Here is a 12,834-nt window from a genome sequence, read left to right on the forward strand (position 1 = left end):
GGGGCTGCATGGTGCACCCAGCCCTCCTGAGCGCTGTGGGACAGGTGGGTGCTTGCGGCAGGAACCCGCTGTCCCTTTCCTCACCCTGGCCTCAGAAGGATGTCAGATGTCGGCCAAGTTCCTGCCTCCTGCAGCCGCAGCAGATCAGCCTGGGGGCAGCCAGGGGCCATGGCTAAGGACGCTTGGCGCACCTTTCCTCTCCTGGTCTTTCTGCTGTGACTGTGTGGCAGGAGGAGGGGTGGTCACAGCCCTGGCCCTCCGTCCCTCATCCCCGGCTCCTGCACCACAAGCGTGGAGCCCCTTGGAGCTAAGCCGGACCAGATGTGTGCACTAAACGCAGCCCCTTCCAGGGGAAGAGAACAGAATGGGGAACGAAAGGAGGCCCCAGGCTTCTTGAATTTTCTAGAAGGGGCTCTTCCAGGATGACACTAGCAACAGGCTGGGCGCTTGCTCGGTCCCTATTGATTTGTTTGTTGTTCTTGTCAAGTTTAAATCCTTCCAGAGCGGTATCTGAAACAGTGTGAGTAGGTCTGCCGCCAGAAGGAAAATCAGATCCTTTTAGAAAACCTTTATACTAAGTGCTTCCAAACTTTATTTAGAACCGTATGGGGTGGGTGTCTGTGCGTGTCTGTCCCTCCTCCCACCCCATAGCTGTTAACAATTGAAGGCAGCCAGTGTAGAAAATTTCTGGAAAAGGATTTTTTAAAAAATAATATATCATTCCTATGGAGGGATTAAAGCTTTTTTGACTGGATTACTCCCCCCATACACACACACACACACACACACACACACACACACACACACACACACAACTTCCTCTTCCTTGAGGCCTCCGCACCAGCAGAACCCCCTCCCCCACTTCTGAGGGCCCTGAGGGTATAGGGTTGCCAGATTTAGCAACAGACAAAACTAGAATGCAGAGATAAATTAGAATATTGGGCATACAAAGGATAATTTTTTAGTGTAAGTATGCCCCTGGGCCATGTTTGAAACATACTTATGCTAAAAAAAAAAAAAGAAAAGAAAAGATTGGTTCTTCTGAATTCATATTTCACTCTGGTCCTTATAACCCTGCCCTAGGGGATTGAGTGGGGGCTTGGGTGTGTGGCCCAGGGTTGAGGGATGATGACTTTCCTGCCCTGGGAACAAGCCAACCCACCTTCTGTCCCCTTGTCGCCAGTGTGGGGAGGGGACAGACAGAGGCCGGCAGGGGCCGCTGCTCTGGTCTCCCGTGCTTTGTCAGATCCCTATCTGGACGCTAACCTAGTTCCCGATTCCGGTGCCCCGTCGGTGCTGTCTCCAGTAGCGTGGCTCCCACTAGGGGAGGAATCACATGGGGCTGTGCAGCCCCCGCCAGCAAAACCCATCCAGACCCAGTGGTCAGTTCCAGATTCTAAACTGTGTATTTTTTTCATGGTATTGTTAAAACAGTGAGGAAACATTAAAAAAAAAAAAAAAAAAGGCCTAATGCACGCTGGGTGTCTGTCTCTGCTTCTGGGGAGAGCTGTTTCAGGATGTGGGTGGGTAGGGGTGAGGGTGCAGATGGGGGGGCATCTGGGGGGCTGCCTGTGCTCCTGTGGCATTCGGGGCCTGAGGTGGCTTCCCTCCCTGTCCCTTTGGAGCCTCTGGAGGGACAGGGTTCATTGCCCATGTGCCTGGGCAGGCCTTCAGGGCTCTGGGGTCGTGGTGCCCCACCTGCCACTTCCCAGCTGGGGGCCCTTAGCCACTTAGCCCCTTTGTGCCTCATTCTGCTCATGTGATACAGGAATCCCACAGCTCTTACAGGGCTGGGCTGCAGACACAGTCACTGCCGTGGGGTTGGCAAAGTTGTCGCTAAACCGGGGGAAGCCGCGTACCCCCCCAAGCCCCCAGGTGCCCACATATGTGGGAGCGATCACCACCGGCACACAACAGGCGTCGTGGCCAGGAAAGGGGTTGCTGTCCCTTCTTTCCCGGCCTTCTACTGTGTGACCTGGAGAATGACGGTCCAGGCAGCCTGTTCCCAGCTGGACACGAGTCCATCCTTGTGGGCTGTGAGGTGGACTGGTGTCCTCATTTCATAGAAGGAATGTTGCATGAGAGGCCACGTAGCCACCTTCCATAAGTCATGAAATAGTAAAATCAGAGCATCGTGGACTTAAAACCTTTTACGTCACTGCGCACAGGTGCCTCAAAGCATCATGCGTTCAGGAAGTGAGGTTGGGGAGTGAGTCTGTCCTGGGTGGGGACCTCGTGACCCCTCCGGCCTGCTGGCCCAGCTCCTGCCTCACCACCTTGCCTTGCCTACACCCACGTTCCCCTCCACGTCTGGGAGCGCCAGCCGGGGCAGGGCCGGCTCTGCTAGCTGAAGCCCCTTGCACATCCTCCTTCCTACCTGCAGCCAGTGTGGCCCAGTTCCTGGAAACCCTGCCCTCGCCTCAAGCAGCCACGGGGAGGTCGGGCCGGTGTTCATCCTCCCTGGGAAGCAATTAGAAGTGTAATGAAAACGTCTCCCAGGTCCCTCTGCCCCTTCCGGGGCTCATTCCCAGCTGATGAGGGACGTGGCTAAGGGTGGGAGTTAGAAGCAGGGTGTGGTGGCCCCAAGGTGGGGGGAGCGAGAGAAGGTGGGGGGGACAGGGCCCCTGGGGGCTGCATGAGCACAAGCCCACCCTGGTCTGGCCACCACTGGGGTGTCTCCCCTCCACCCCCCAGCCCTGCAGTGCGGGGCTCTGCTTGTGCTTCTCAGGCACACTGTTCTGTACCCTTACTGTAGTGAGGGCTGCATGTCAGCCCTTAGGACCACCCGTGCCAGGCACGGCCCTTTGTATTGGCCGCATTTATCCTCATGACAGCTCTGAGGCCCATACTGTTCATATTACCCCCATTCTACAGAAGAGGACACTAAGGCAACTGGCCCAGACCCACTGAGCTGGGAAACAGTGGAGCTGGGCAGACACCCGGGCACAGGCCCCAAAGCCCTTCCTCCCCCACCGCTGTCCCAACCTAATGATTTGCACTCGGGACCCGGGATGACCAGTGGGGCCAGTGAGCTGGCTGAGCAGAGCGGCGCAGAGGGAGGCGGAGCGGGTCGGTGTGTGCCTGGCTCACCTGGGCTGCGTGCCCAAGGGAAAGGGGGTGCTGCTTGCTGCCAGGTTAGGCGCTGGCAGCTGATTTCGTGTCATCGAAAGGGCCCGCCAGGAAGTGCAGAGGTCCTCCCTGGGGTCCCTCAGGGCTGGCCTCTGTCTCTACTGGGTAGGACCAGGCCCTAGGCTGGGGCCCTTGCCTCACAAGCCTGCAGCCTCGGACCTGTGTTCCTGCTGGTGTCCAAGCTCACCTTTGACACCATTCTCCCATGCACACAAGCCATTCCCCCCTTCCCCAGGGTGGCACCATGTTTCCAGAAGAAAGCAAGCAGACGAAAGGAATAGAGGGTGTCAGAACACATGAGGGAGGGGTTCTTAGGGTCTTCAAATTTTAGGACCTGGTTCACCTCCCCACACCCCCCCCCACACCCCCGCCATCCCTCATTTTACAGATGGACAGACGGAGGCTGCGGGGAAGGAAGTGCTGGCTGCGAACCAGAGCAGAGACTGCGGTGGACGGGCTCCAGCTCCGGCTTGGCAGACAAGGGGCAGGCCGAGCTGGTGCACCGTGTGGGGGTTGACCTTTTCACCCCCCACCCAGCCCTGGCTCACCCCAGCCCTCACAACAGCCTCCCATAGGGCCTCGCCTTTGCATACTGGGTCAGGTCCTCCCCACCCCCACCCTCCCTCCTGCACACCCCACCCCACCCCCGCCCCCAACCCTGCATGGCACTCAGCTGCAGTGCTAGCCACATGCGAAGTATCCCGGGACCCTGAAGGCCCCGACTGAAGATGTGGGAAAGGCAAGTTAGGGATAGTGGCGGGAGAGCATGTCTAGCTGTTTCCCCTTGGCAACAGCCAGATGGGAGATGGGAAAAAACGTCTGGGGGAGGGGGAGGTATGTGCAGGCAGATGGGTATCAGCGGCTCTCCCGCTAAAACCTGTTGCTCTAACCCCCCGAACTGTTCTTCTGCAAGAAGGGAGACTCCCAGGAGGGGACCGGCAGAGCCAGGGATAGCTGCCCTCCCCGGCAGGACTCTAGCCTTGAAATGACCATTTGGCATGTTATAAAATCCCCGCCAAGGCCACAGGGCTCTGCTGAATTTTGTTTTGTTTTTCTGGCCTGCGTTGTTGCCAAAAGGATTGGAGGCAGCTTACAAAAATATGTAAGATACAATAGGATAAAAATAGATCAGAGCGAAAACAGGGCTAGAACAAACAGTCCAATGAACCCAGGGGGTGGTATGCAGAAATGTTCTCTGGGTGGGCCTCCACCGTTCTCAAAGGTGGGCTGCGAACTGGACTCTGAGCTTCCCGTTAGTCAAAGTGAAAAGGGAAAACCACCCGTTGGCAAAACTCCCAGGTTAAAAGGATCCCAGAAGCAACTCTGCGTTTTCTAAGGTCTGAGAGGGATTCTTGCGAGATGGTTGAAGGAGCCAGAAACGGGATCTTAGGCAATGTCCTCATGAACAGTCTCCTAACCCATGCATTCACCCAAACCCCGTCAGGCTGCCTTTCTGCTCAGTATAAACCGAGCGCTTGATGTCGAGGTGCCGATCAATAAAATCAAGTGTATGGAGAGGCCCAGAGCGAAGTGACCCAAGTCATTCATCCAAGACATAGAGCCGAGAGCCTTCCAAAGCAGGGGTTCTCAGCCTCAGCACTGTTAGCATCTGGGGCCTGATCTTTCTTTGTTACTAGGATCTGTCCTCTAGGATGCTGAGCGACATCCCTGGTCTCCACCCCCAGGATGCCAGCCGCGTCCCCCCAGCTGACTGCGTCAGTCCAAAATGTCTCCAGACATTGCCACCTGTCCCATCGGAGGCTGAAAACCCCTGCTCCTACAGGAATGCTGAGACACCTTTTTTCCTTTTTTCTCCCATAAGGGCCAATGTAAGACTAAACTGTTTTCAGGTCTCATGTTTTTTATTCAAAGTGGAAAAAGGTTTATGGAGTCCCGAGGGGAACAAAACGGATCTACTTGCATCTTAAATTACCCACTTTCCTGAGCAAGCTGGCAGTCTGTCTAGCCAGCGGCACGTGACTCTCAAGGTAGTATCGAGAAGCAGCCCACGGCTTTCTGATTTCTCTCCCTGTGGGGCCAGACGGAGCAATGCACTGAGAAGGTGGCTGGGGCCGGGCCAGCCCTCCGCGGATCTAGGGTGGTGAGTGGACCCTGTCGCCTCTCAGCTGACTTGGAAGATGCTCCATCAGCGGCATTTCTCGCAACTGGGGCTCCTCCCCGGTCCCCAGAAAGTCAAATCAGGGCTTCCTGCGGGTTGAGGCGGTGTTCTCTGAAGACGGACACGGGCAGCGTGGATTCGCCCGGTGATTACTGAGCACCTGCCGTGTGCCTAGCGCCTCGAGAGGTGCAGAACCGTGAGAGTATGCAAGTATGCAAGGCGGTGGGCGATCGGACTCGGCCCCAGGGCGATGCTAGGGCTTTCTTGGCCTCTCCTCCATGGGGATGGTTCGAATTAGATTTAGGACTGCGTTAGGAAAAAGATGCATGCATTAATACTATATATTAAAACTTCTTTCTTTGGCCTAAGAGATTTTCTTCTGGGGGCGCCTGGGTGGCGCAGCGGTTGGGCGCCTGCCTTCGGCTCGGGGCAGGATCCCAGCGTTCTGGGATCGAGCCCCACATCAGGCTCCTCCACTGTGAGCCTGCTTCTTCCTCTCCCACTCCCCCTGCTTGTGTTCCCTCTCTCGCTGGCTATCTCTGTTAAATAAATAAATAAAATCTTAAAAAAAGAAAAGATTTTCTTCTGATTTTAAGGAAATTAAAACATGTTCATGGGCTTCTGGAAGTCCTGAGGGCCCGGGGAACCGCACCTGCTGGGCCTGATGGAGAAGTCCCACAGTGGGAACGTGGGCTTGGGGTGAGGCGCGGTGGGGGGTGGGGGACAAACGGAGCATCAGTAAGCCAGAAAATAAGCCCCACACTGAACTTGGCACCAAGGGCTTTTCAGGGACAAACTGGTGGGTGCTGAGACAGGGGATGACCTGGGTCTCACTTTAGAGAAGACATAGGGAACTCTCCCTGAGAGAGGAGAGTTCGAATCAGACCCAGAGATGAGAGGAGCCTACGATGTGAGGGACAGGAGCGGCACATCTGGGGAAGTGAGGACATGCCTGAGCGACTGGTGGTGGTGACATTCCTGAGAGGTGATGGAAGGTGGGACCAATTTCAGGGAAGCTAGGGTTGGTCTCAGACATACGGAAGCCACTTCAAGTGGAAACGGCGAGAAGGCAGCTGTGTGGGCAGCGGGTGCCGTGGACGGAACGTTGGTGACCCTCTAAGTTCACACGTTTTAGTCCACCCCCCACCCAGTGTGATGGTCTTAGGAGGGGGCACCCTGGGGTGGGGGGTGACTAGGTCTAGATAAGGTCATGCACGTGGGCCCCCACAATGGGATTAACGTCCTGCTAGGAAGAGGGAGAGAGACCAGAGCGTTCTCCACCATGTGAGGGGACAGCCAGGAAGCGGGCTCTCGCCGGGAACCGAATCTGCCTGTGCCCTGATCTTGGACTTCCAGCCTCCAGAAACTGTGGGAAATCCAAGCCTGCTGTTGCAGCCCAAGCTGAGTGAGGTGGTGGCCAGCTCCCCGTGTGTCCACAGCGGCTCATGTAGATAGTGTCGCGGCCCCGAGATGCAACCCAAAGCCAAACCAAGGAGTGAGACCAAGGACAGCGCCATGGGTTTGATGAAGCCCAGACCGGAGGCAAGGTCGGGACTGGTGAGCTTCTCCCCTCCGGCACCACTGAGTCTCCCAGCAGCCCCCGCACCCAGGGCAGGGTGGTTCGTCCTGCCTTCTGCTTGGCCGCTCCTGCCACCCACACCCACTGGGCTTAGACGCAAAGTGAACACAATGGACTCCCCGTCAATAGTTGGGGCCTGGAGGGTTTTTTCCATCCGTAATCTGTCTGTCTGCCTTGTGACCCAAGAATCATTTAGAAGTAACAGACTGGAGGGCACTCTGCCGGGATGGAAATGGAGTTTTTCTTCCAGACTCAATTGACCCAGAGGCAGATCGAACTCGTGACCTTGGCCCGCAGTCCATCAAAGTAAGTGCCCCAGGTCGTGGCTGGGAGAATTAATCCATCATGGTGTCAACAGTCAGCTGGCAGTTCCGTGTCCTAGAGACACCTTCCTCTCCCTCCTGCACGTGGGGGGTGAGGGGGCACATGCCCCCCAGGAGGTGCACAAAACCATCTCCCGGGTGCGGGAATAGATACGAGAACTTCGCTAGTAATTATGGTGGATCCTGACCTTGGATGGTTTTCTCCTTTACAAAGCATACTTGGCTTTAGGGCTGTGGGGAAGAGGACCCGCTTTCCTGGACTGCTGGATTCCGGCATGCGGGCTGCTGCAAGGCCTTCTTCTGGCCCTTCCTTGGAGAGTGGCCCCAGAGCTTTGCAGCGGAAGCTCTTTCTAAAATCAGACAAGGGGGGCCTGGCTGGCTCAGTCGGTAGACTCCTCATCTCGGGATCGTGAGTTCAAGGCTCAGGTTGGGGGTACAGCTTACTTAAAAAATAAATAAGGCGGGGGTGGGGTGGGGAGGACGGCGCTTGAGTGGCTCTGTCGGTTAAGCGTCTGCCTTCGGCTCAGGTCGTGATCCCAGGGTCCTGGGATCGAGCCCCGCATCGGGCTCCATGCTTGGCGTGGAGTCTGCTAGAGATTCTCTCCCTTTTTCTCTGCCTCTCCCTATGTTCGTGCTCTCTTTCTTTTTCTCCCTAAAATAAGTAAACACATCTTTTTAAAAAAATCTATTAAAAATCACAATGAGAAATGAATGAATGAATAAATAAAATGCAGGTCAGACCCAATGCTGGAAGGCTGGCTCCCTCAGTGACCTCCCCGAGGCCAGCCTCCAGCACTGTCCCCTACCGCCTGACGACGCTCTCCCTGTCCACAGCTTTGCTTCGGGTCCTCCTCCTTTCCTTGCCACCCACCTGAGAGCTGGGTGTTCCTGTGGCAGCTCTGCGAATGCCCTGTTTCGCACCCGGCAGGATTCTACTGCCTGTCTGTGGGTGACTTCTCCCTGTCTTCTCCTGTACTAAATTGCTACGAATTCAGTAGCTTAAACCACCACACGTTTATTCTCTTGCAATCCTGCAGGTCAGAAGGCCGAAATGGCTTTCACTGAGCTGAAACCAAGTCTGCATTTCTCCCAGAGGGGCGAAGGGAGGATCTGTTTCCTCACCTCCTCCAGCTTCTGGAGGCCGCCGGCCTTCCTTGGCTCGTGGCCCTTCCTCCCTCCTCAAAGCCAGCAGAGGAACATCTTCGTCTTCAAATCTCTCTCTCTCTCTCTCTCTTTCCTTTCCTCCCTCTCTCTGGCTCTCCTGCCTCCCACGTGTAAGGCCCCTGATGATGGCACTGGGCCCACCCAGAGAATCCAGGATAATCGCCCCATTTCAGGATACCTCACCACCTCCCCAAAGTCCCCTTTGCCACGTAAGTAACATGTCCACAGGGTTCAGAGATTAGGACGTGGGCATCTTTGGGGGCCATTATTCTGCTTGCTAGAACAGCGAGCAAAGCTGTGTCTTGTTCATTCTGTATCCTTCGGCACGAATGGAAGTTCAACAATATTTTTGAGTGAGTACCTGAGTGAATGAATGAATAGCTCCCTAGAGGCGGGGTGGGGGCAGAAGCCATTGAGCGAAGCTGGAGGGGGTGTGAATAAGTAGGAAGGAACCAGAATGTCGCCTGAGCTGGCCCCCTCATGCCTCTTCCGCTAACTCATTTTTGCTGGCGGTCTGAGCCTGTGGCGTCCCCGAGGGCTTCTTTCCACAGGGCACAGGAGCCAGGGGCCTGTGGAAGTTCCTCCCCGAGCCCCAGGAGGCTCAGAGCAGCCTCTGCTCAGCCTGGGGGTGCTCTGGGTGCAGAGGCAGAGGGGAGGGTGACCTGATGACCAAGACAAGTCAAGTCACCAACAGTGGAGGAGGAAAGCTTTCAGGGCCCCCGGGCCCCAAATGTCCTGTCTCCTTGACTCTCAAACCAAAAGTACAGCCCACAGTCCCCCTCAGTGGCCTGAGCGCGCTCTCAGCTTTCCAGCCCCGGGGGTGGGCGCTTTCCTGCACTGTGGAGGGGTAGGCAGCCGTGGGCTCGCGTGGACCAAGCCTGTGATCTCTGGGAAGCTCTTGTTAGTAAGCCTGGGAACCTCAGTTTTCTTAACTGTAGAAGATGATGATGATGATGATAATAATAATGGCTCTCTTTCTGGGGTTTTGTGGGAATTAGAGAAAAGACGGTGTACACGGTGAACCTCAACCGGTTAAGCCCTAGGAACTGCTAGTGAAGGTCCTGCATCTCGGTCCCCAATCCGACGTCTCCTGGCTCTGTAGGCTTAGGCAGGCCTTTGCCCCTCTCAGTCTTCGTTTCTTAAGCCTTGGGTAGAAATAACTTGAACATTTGCAAGCGAGGACAGGAGGAGATGAGAAGTGTGGGTGGGTCGTTAGTCCCGTTACGGTCCCCAGGCCCTTGGGGGAGAGAGTTGTCTTCCCCAGAGGACCGTTCCCAGAATGAGCAGACTCGCAGAGACCAAGCTCTCGGGCAAGGACGCAGCAGGACCATCTCGGCGGCTGGACCTCCCTACCCTGCGCTCTAAGTGGCTATTGTGAGGCCAACAGCTGTCTCCGCCGAGTGGCTTCTCTGGGCACAAAGAGTAGTGGAGAGGGCAGGGCACACTGGCTCATTGTCCTTGGGGCTGAGCAGCCGCAGCTGGGGGTCACCGGGGGTTCCTCTGACATCCACCCCATCCCGACACCATGGCTGTCCAGCCACCTGGCCCGTCCCTACTGGATTTAGAGCAGCCCCTCCAGCAGCACCTGAGCAGCGTGGAGCCCCCTGTCTCCGCACGGCCTTTTATCAGGGGCCCCTAGGAATGCTAAGCTTGAGGAGGGTGACCTTGGACCTGGGCGCAGGACACCGGTCCTCGTTCTTTATGGCAGCGACCTTCTGGGAGGATGACTCTGATACAGTTACCCCTGGTATCAGGCATCCACATGCGTGTTTCACGGCCGGCACCCCAGGTGAGGTCACGCTGGGGGTCCCGTTTCACTGGTGAAGAATCTGGGGCTCAGAGGGGTGATTAAATGACTGGCTGGGGGCCAGCGAAGTCCAGATTTGAACTGTGGCCTCCCCAATGCCACAGACTCAGGGTGCCCAAGTGGGGAGTGGGGCAGATGTACCGACACCAGGGAGGAGAGCCTAGCCACACTCTGCCCCGAAAGGCACTGGCTGCCATTGACCAAAGGCCACGGGGCAGGCACGAGGACCTCCCCCAGTTCCCGGCAGCCAGAGAATTCTAGAGCTCCCAGCACTCCCGTTTTTCAGAGCAGTGCATTTATAGAAGAAAAGGGGCAGGGTGATGATGATTCAGGAAATCTGCAGCCGGAGTTAAATAACGTCTCATAATGATGGTGATTAAAAATTAACACCACTGTTTGCAGAGCGATGCAGGGCCACTCTGCAGCCGTGAATTAGTGCATCGATGAAAACACGGGTGCTAGGGACGGCTCCAGGACGCAGAGAGAGGACTAAGAGGTTCGAGAGCGGACACCCCAGAGCTGGGGCCCCCGGCTCCCCGTCCAGCCCGTGTTCCGGGGCATCACCAGGGATTCTGTGGCCTGGGGCTTGTGTTTTGGTCTTTGCATAATGGGGTGCTTGCGGTGGTCGTATACATGGGGGGCAGCCCCCTGGTCTGAGTGACAAGAAGAGGAGGAAAGGACTTACAAGGTGGGAGACCCAGACCACCCCCAGTTGACACCAGTCAGCTGTGGGACCTTGGCAGTCACCCACTTCCCTGTGTATTTGCTCATCATGAAAGGAGTGAGGTCCTCTGCAGCTCAATGTGCAAGTGGGAGGATGTATGAGTTTGCTGTGGCCACCAAAGCAAATTACCACGGAGGGGGTGGCTTGGGACAACAGACACGTACTCTCTCCCATTGTGGAGGCCGCAAGTCCGAGAAGCTGGTGTGGGCAGGGCAGGCCCCTTCGGGAGCCTCTGAGGGAGAACCACCCCCTGCCTCTGTCTGGGCCTCTGGGGGTGGCTGGCCCACCTTGGTGCCCTGCGGCTGCTGCCCAAATCCTGCCTCCTCCTCTGTCTTCATACGGGTCCTTCTCCGCCTCTCTGCCATCTCTGTGTGTCCCGAACCCCCTCTCTTCTCTTGCGAGGAACCTAATTGCAGGCTGATCTCCTTGAGATCCTTCACTTCATTACATCGGCAAAGATCCAATTTCCAAATTAGGTCACATTCACAGGTACCAGGGGTTAGGACTTGGTCTACATTTTTGAGGGAGACCATTCAACCCCCCCCCCCGAAAGCATCTGGGGGAAGCAAAAGCCACGAATGCCAGGTGTTGTCATTCTTGTGCCAAATCAACGATTGTGCCCTGGGAGTGAAACAGTCGTCTTCGCGACACCCTGGGCACACCCTCTGCAGGCCAGGCACAGGCAGGTACCCCAGGGAGTCCAGGTGGTAGGCAGGACCTTGACCGGAAGAGGCGGGACGCTAGTGGTGGTTGGGGGGAGGAGTCTGTCCTGGGGCCTCCTCCCCGCTCACCTCTTGCCAATGAACCCTTTCGGGTCACCAGAGTGCAGGGAAGTATCCCTGGAGATAACTCCAGGGCTCTGATTATTTTTTTCATCCCTTACCTAGCTGCCTGCCCTGTCCTTCCTCCTCAATCCATTCTTCAGGGTGCTGCGTGTGGCTCTCCTAGCCCTTCCGGGTGCGGGGGAGCTCCACTGGCTTCATAATAGAAAATCAAGCCCTTAGAGACACTCCAGTTTCAAGTCCCTGCTTCTCCAGTCTTGTCACCCACACCCCCCTGCCAGAAGGTCTAAGCTAACTTTGACACCCCCCCCCCCCTGGCCATGTTGCCTTATGCCCCGTGCCTTCGTATGGCTGGACTTCTGGAACACTCCTCTACCGCCCCTCCCTGCCCCTGCTGAGCACCCCCACTTACCATTTCTCACCCTGTTAGCCTCTGTCATCCCCTTGGACCATCTTGTACTCCCCACTTGACTGGGCTGTCCCTGAGGGCAGGAAGAGGTCCTTTGTTTTGGGGCCCCAGTCCCTAGTACACAGATGCTCTCTGGATGTTTATGGAAGGAAATCATCAAGAGACCCAGATTTGAATTCCCTTGTCACCGTCTTCCGAACTGTGTGCCCTTGGCCTTGCCAAGCCGATGTCCTCATTTGCCTGCCTGGCCTGCCTGGTTGGTATGTTGACAGACGAATGTGTTTCTGGGACTACTAATCGAGGCACAGGAATAGGGCGTCTACCCTAGAGGCCCCCTGTGCCCCAGCCTCCCACAGCACCCAGCTCAGCCTCCCCCCGCCCCCTCCCTGGGATTGAAGTTGGAGGGAGGCCCAGGCTTCTGGAAACTCTTGGATCCCCTCCCCGCCCCGCCTCGGCTCCAGGTGTCTCTCTCTCCAGCTATTTTCTTTTCTGATCCAGAGTTCAAAAGAACCAGGAGTGGAGGAGGAGCCATGCGGGAGCCCTGGGAAAACAAAAGCCAGCAGGCTCCTTCTTGTAGGCCAGCTCGGGCCTGCAGGGCGCTGCCCACCTCTCCCTGCTCTGTCCGGGAAGGAGGACGTTGGGTTCTGTGGGTTCCAGTGCGACTCGGAAAACATCAGCTCCAGTGGGAGGGAAGGCCAGTGCAGGGGCCCCCGGCGGGGGGAGGGGGGCAGCCTGCCCTAGTTAGAGCCCTAAAGTGCTCCTTTGAAAGCACTTTCAGAGGTCCCCAGCCCTGGGGGC

Source organism: Ursus maritimus, unplaced genomic scaffold (assembly GCF_017311325.1).
Source record: "Ursus maritimus isolate PB19 unplaced genomic scaffold, ASM1731132v1 scaffold_24, whole genome shotgun sequence".
Classification (NCBI taxonomy): domain Eukaryota; kingdom Metazoa; phylum Chordata; class Mammalia; order Carnivora; family Ursidae; genus Ursus; species Ursus maritimus.